This window comes from Staurois parvus, unplaced genomic scaffold (assembly GCF_062004578.1).
Source record: "Staurois parvus isolate SC_StPar_1 unplaced genomic scaffold, SC_StPar_1.0 ptg000172l, whole genome shotgun sequence".
Lineage (NCBI taxonomy): Eukaryota > Metazoa > Chordata > Amphibia > Anura > Ranidae > Staurois > Staurois parvus.
In genome coordinates, this window is record NW_028317968.1 from 2,258,482 (window position 1) to 2,264,481 (window position 6,000).

The window sequence follows — 6,000 nt, forward strand, 5'->3', positions numbered from 1 at the left end:
TAAACTTCTTTTTTTTTTTATTTAATTTTTTTTTTTTTTTTTTGCACTGTTCCTTTAAAAAAATTTTAATCACTTTTATTCTTTTCACAAGAAATGCATGTATCACTTGTGATAGAAATATTTAGTGACAGGTCCTCTTTATGGAGAGATATGGGGTCAATAAGACCCCACATATCTCCTCTGCTATGTAAATCATTAGATAAAAATCTAGTGCATAAAAAAACAAAAAAATGACCGGAATGGGAAGTGACATCGCTCCAATCCTCCAACGGCATAGAGATGTGTGGCGGCCATCTTTCCTTCATGCATCTCTATGCCCAGTGCTGAGATCAATGGTTTCTCAGGTAAGGCTGAACTACCGAGCAGTGGCAAAGGGCGGTGGCAAGGGTTTTTTTGGCACCTGTATCGGTGCTTTATTTCATTTCGGCCTAAGGCTGAAAGGGGTGTTTTCGGACGAAATGGGTCAGCCTCCAAAATTTCAGTGCATCCCTAATAGCCGGGCATTGCACCCACGACTAGATGACACTAGCTTAGATGCAACTGGAACAACTTCATTGAACAGAAATACAGATTTTTATACTCTTCAGAAATAGGGGCAGTCCCCACATGAACAATAAAAACAAATATTACACATTGAGATAAACATACCACACTGATTAGGCAAGAGCTTGATCACATTATCCTAAACAGTGTAAACGGTAAACAGTACAGCTAACAGTGATCTAATTAACAGTAAGCTAATCAACAGCCAGACACCTAGGCCAGCCAGGGAGCCCACCCCAGACAGCAGGGCACCCCCACCCCTGATTACACAAAGTCCATTACACATGCTGTCTTTTAGGTGTTTGATTTTAGTTGTATAATCTGTCCATCATAAGACAAAACTCATACAATATTCCAACAGTCTGAAAAGTGGAATTAATTTATCTTCATAGATTTCTTGAAGGAGATTGTTGATAAATATTTCTATCCTAACTGGAGGAGCTTCTCCAACCCAGTCTGCAGGAGGGCCCCATATTTCCTCTGACCATTAACCTGTAGAAGATCAAAGGATAAGTTCACCTTTGGGAACATGTTACATGTTCCTCACGTTTTTAGTAACATGCACCATAGCTGCAGCCATGGCCGCCACCTCCTTCTCTCTGACCGATAGTACGGGGAGAAGTCTCCCCGTACTATCTGTCAGATTTGAAAACAGCACAGCCGTATGGGGTTCCGCCCACATGGCTACCTCACTTATTCACAGACTTCAGAGAATGAATGAACTACAAGTCCCGGCAGCCTTAGCGGCGGTGGGTTTGTAGTTTTCAATGAATTACCACGGTGCTGTGGAGCGCCATGGTAGTTCATTCAAGCTTCCTGTCAGAATATCTGCTTGACTGTACATCCCATACAGCAAGCAGATATTCTGACAGGTCTGCAGGAGACCTGCATGGCATCAGCAATCTACTGACTGCTGGTGAAAAGCTTTCCAGGCTCCTTTGGAAAAAAATAATGAATGCACATTTCTTTACCTGCAAAAAAAGTGCATTTATTATTTTAGTCCAAAAGGTGAACTTATCCTTTAATATTACTCCTTTCCATCCAGTCCAGAAGGGAGTCTTTATTCAGAGAATTGATCCAAGCCTCGCTCTCCGTGATCATCATGTTGTCCATCATTAGAGAATGATTTGCTCGCTCCATAGGATCAGAGGCTGAACTGAGCTCTTCCTCATGCTCTGACTGGCAGAAGCAGATGAAATCCCCAGTCTCCTCCATGGGCCATAATCAGCGAGTAGAAGGCTAGCCCCTAGTCCCCTCCAAACCCCTGTCCTGGATGAATCTGTCACAGGGCGTTATTCCATAAGGGCAGACAGGCAGTAGATCTAAACCCTCCTATCCTTTCTAAACAAAGGGCCAGTTTACTATCCTTCAGTTGATTGGGGGGCAGGACTGTGGTCATCGGGATCAGAAATTGTCCTGGCATCAGTGGGAGTAAACAATGCATCTTTGGTATTAGGGGAAGGAATAGCATCCCATCGTTGGTGTCACTGGGAGGAATAGCGCCCCATCGTTGGTGTCACTGGGAGGAATAGCGCCCCATCGTCGGTGTCAGTGGGAGGAATAGCGCCCCATCGTCGGTGTCACTGGGAGGAATAGCGCCCCATCGTCGGTGTCACTGGGAGGAATAGCGCCCCATCGTCGGTGTCACTGGGAGGAATAGCGCCCCATCGTCGGTGTCACTGGGAGGAATAGCGCCCCATCGTCGGTGTCACTGGGAGGAATAGCGCCCCATCGTCGGTGTCACTGGGAGGAATAGCGCCCCATCGTCGGTGTCACTGGGAGGAATAGCGCCCCATCGTCGGTGTCACTGGGAGGAATAGCGCCCCATCGTCTGTGTCACTGGGAGGAATAGCGCCCCATCGTCTGTGTCACTGGGAGGAATAGCGCCCCATCGTCTGTGTCACTGGGAGGAATAGCGCCCCATCGTCTGTGTCACTGGGAGGAATAGCGCCCCATCGTCTGTGTCACTGGGAGGAATAGCGCCCCATCGTCTGTGTCACTGGGAGGAATAGCGTCCCATCGTCGGTGTCAGTGGGAGGAATAGCGCCCCATCGTCGGTGTCAGTGGGAGGAATAGCGCCCCATCGTCGGTGTCAGTGGGAGGAATAGCGCCCCATCGTCGGTGTCAGTGGGAGGAATAGCCCCACATCGTCGGTGTCAGTGGGAGGAATAGCCCCACATCGTCGGTGTCAGTGGGAGGAATAGCCCCACATCGTCGGTGTCAGTGGGAGGAATAGCCCCACATCGTCGGTGTCAGTGGGAGGAATAGCCCCACATCGTCGGTGTCAGTGGGAGGAATAGCCCCACATCGTCGGTGTCAGTGGGAGGAATAGCCCCACATCGTCGGTGTCAGTGGGAGGAATAGCCCCACATCGTCGGTGTCAGTGGGAGGAATAGCCCCACATCGTCGGTGTCAGTGGGAGGAATAGCCCCACATCGTCGGTGTCAGTGGGAGGAATAGCCCCACATCGTCGGTGTCAGTGGGAGGAATAGCCCCACATCGTCGGTGTCAGTGGGAGGAATAGCGCCCCATCGTCGGTGTCAGTGGGAGGAATAGCGCCCCATCGTCGGTGTCAGTGGGAGGAATAGCCCCACATCGTCGGTGTCAGTGGGAGGAATAGCCCCACATCGTCGGTGTCAGTGGGAGGAATAGCCCCACATCGTCGGTGTCAGTGGGAGGAATAGCCCCACATCGTCGGTGTCAGTGGGAGGAATAGCCCCACATCGTCGGTGTCAGTGGGAGGAATAGCCCCACATCGTCGGTGTCAGTGGGAGGAATAGCCCCACATCGTCGGTGTCAGTGGGAGGAATAGCCCCACATCGTCGGTGTCAGTGGGAGGAATAGCCCCACATCGTCGGTGTCAGTGGGAGGAATAGTGCCCCATCGTCGGTGTCAGTGGGAGGAATAGTGCCCCATCGTCGGTGTCAGTGGGAGGAATAGTGCCCCATCGTTGGTGTCAGTGGGAGGAATAGTGCCCTATCATTGATATTAGTGGGAGGAAAAGTGCCTCATTGTTGGTGTCAATGAGAGGGTGCCCGGTTGTTGATGTCAGTGAGAGGATAAGTGTCCCAGGGGCCAGATAAAAGCAAGCAAAGGGCCGCAGTTTGGAGAGCACTGCTTTACAGCCAAGGAAGCTGACATCTTTGCCTCTGACCTGCCATGGTGCTGCACATGTGATCAGCTCCAACCCCGGCCATTTGATGGTGTGACAGTTCAGCTGAGAGCACAAGTGACAGTTATCAGTCACAGCATGCCTTGAATGTCCTTGTTTTGGGAATCAGGGATTAGTTCCCCTATAATCAATCCTGCGGCTGGGGAATCGCCCATCTGACATCAGCGTTCTGGCATTACAAAACCATTTGTGAACACTCCCAGGATCATTGTCCTCTGTAAACAATCCCTCCAATGTAAATGAGCCCTCCTCCTCCTCCATACCTAGACTCCTATGGAGAGATCAGAGCTCCCACACTGCCTGTCACAGGGGTCTCCCCTTCATGAAGGGGTTCAGCACTGTCACCTCCATCACCACCAGCCATGGTGTGTGGAAGGAGTGGCAGGAAGAGCTCCTAGGTGACACACTACTACAGCCTCCTTACACTGCACCCCAAGGCAGGACAAGTCCTGCAGAACCAGTAACCCCCCCTTATAGCACACAGACCATCAGGACAGGCACAAAGTAAGCCGATCGCCGAGTTTACTAAGACTGCCTGAACACCAATCAGATTCCACCTTTCACGTTCAATGCTTAGCTGAACACGCGGAAGCTAGGAGCTGATTGGATACCACGCACAACTGCCCCTGTTTTGGTCCAATCCCTCTCGTCTTGTGTCAGTGGATTCTAAAGAGAGACGTGATCGGGTGACAGATTAGATGACACACACAGCGATCAGATCGCTCACCTGAGCTGGGTGTCCCCTGTGTGTGATCACACTCCTCTACCGGCCTCCGGCTCTGTGCACTCTGCCAGCTGTGTACGATCTACTCGGAGCTGACTCCCTGTGATGTCACGGAGCTACGGGGACCCCGCCGGATCAAACTTCCGCCAGCTTCGCCTTCCTGGCTGATAGCAAAGCACTGCACACTCTGCTGGGGGCTACCAGAACTGCACTGTCACTAGTCACCTATAGAGACATCTCATAAACTGGGTCCACAGCAGGGGATCATGGGGCCCCTGTGTCCTCACCCACATTCAAACCATACCCAAAAAAGCATATGAAAGGTACTAGGGGCATCTCATGGGGCCCCCTACTGACCCTGGGCCCTCAGGCAGTACCCGAATGGCCAAATGGTCAGTCCACCCCTGGTCCACAGGCAGCACTTCTCTCCTCCTCCTCTTCATCCTCCTTCTTCTCTTATTTATTGGGCTTTCCAGCTTTAGGTGTATACAGTAGAAACAGAGCTGCTTCCAGACAGATCAGAATAAGGTCTGCTCCATGGCAAAGGGAGTCATGTTTTCAAACTGCTGCAGGTTGAAAATTATGGACAGCCCCGAGGCACCCTTGAAAATTATGGACAGCCCCGAGACACCCTTGAAAATAATGAACAGTCCCAAGGCACCCTTGAAAATTATGGGCAGTCCCGAGACACCCTTCAAAATTATGGACAGCCCCGAGGCACCCTTCAAAATTATGGACAGCCCCGAGACACCCTTGAAAATTATGGACAGTCCCGAGACACCCTTGAAAATTGTGAACAGTCCTGAGGCACCCTTGAAAATTATGGGCAGTCCCGAGACACCCTTGAAAATTGTGAACAGTCCCGAGACACCCTTGAAAATTATGAACAGTCCCGAGGCACCCTTGAAAATTATGGGCAGTCCCGAGACACCCTTCAAAATTATGGACAGCCCCGAGGCACCCTTCAAAATTATGGACAGCCCCGAGACACCCTTGAAAATTATGGACAGTCCCGAGACACCCTTGAAAATTGTGAACAGTCCTGAGGCACCCTTGAAAATTATGGGCAGTCCCGAGACACCCTTGAAAATTATGGACAGCCCCGAGGCACCCTTGAAAATTATGGACAGTCCCGAGACACCCTTGAAAATTGTGAACAGTCCCGAGACACCCTTGAAAATTATGAACAGTCCCGAGGCACCCTTGAAAATTATGGGCAGTCCCGAGACACCCTTGAAAATTATGGACAGCCCCGAGGCACCCTTGAAAATTATGGACAGTCCCGAGACACCCTTGAAAATTATGGACAGCCCCGAGGCACCCTTGAAAATTATGGACAGTCCCGAGACACCCTTGAAAATTATGGACAGCCCCGAGGCACCCTTGAAAATTATGGACAGTCCCGAGACACCCTTGAAAATTGTGAACAGTCCCGAGGCACCCTTGAAAATTATGGGCAGTCCCGAGACACCCTTGAAAATTATGGACAGCCCGAGGCACCCTTAAAAATTATGGACAGTCCCGAGACACCCTTGAAAATTATGGACAGCCCCGAGGCACC

General features: G+C 50.7%; 1 protein-coding gene across 2 annotated transcripts in view; it reads right to left on the bottom strand.

Annotated features, from left to right (window-relative positions):
- The window catches only part of DTX2 (deltex E3 ubiquitin ligase 2), a 137,375-nt gene extending 132,815 nt beyond the window's left edge, over positions 1-4,560 (bottom strand). For both annotated transcript variants that reach the window (XM_089676580.1, XM_089676579.1), the window contains exon 1: positions 4,443-4,560. The gene's annotated coding sequence lies outside the window, so the exon portion shown is untranslated. The remainder of the gene's footprint in view (positions 1-4,442) is intronic.
- Positions 4,561-6,000: the final 1,440 nt, after the last annotated feature.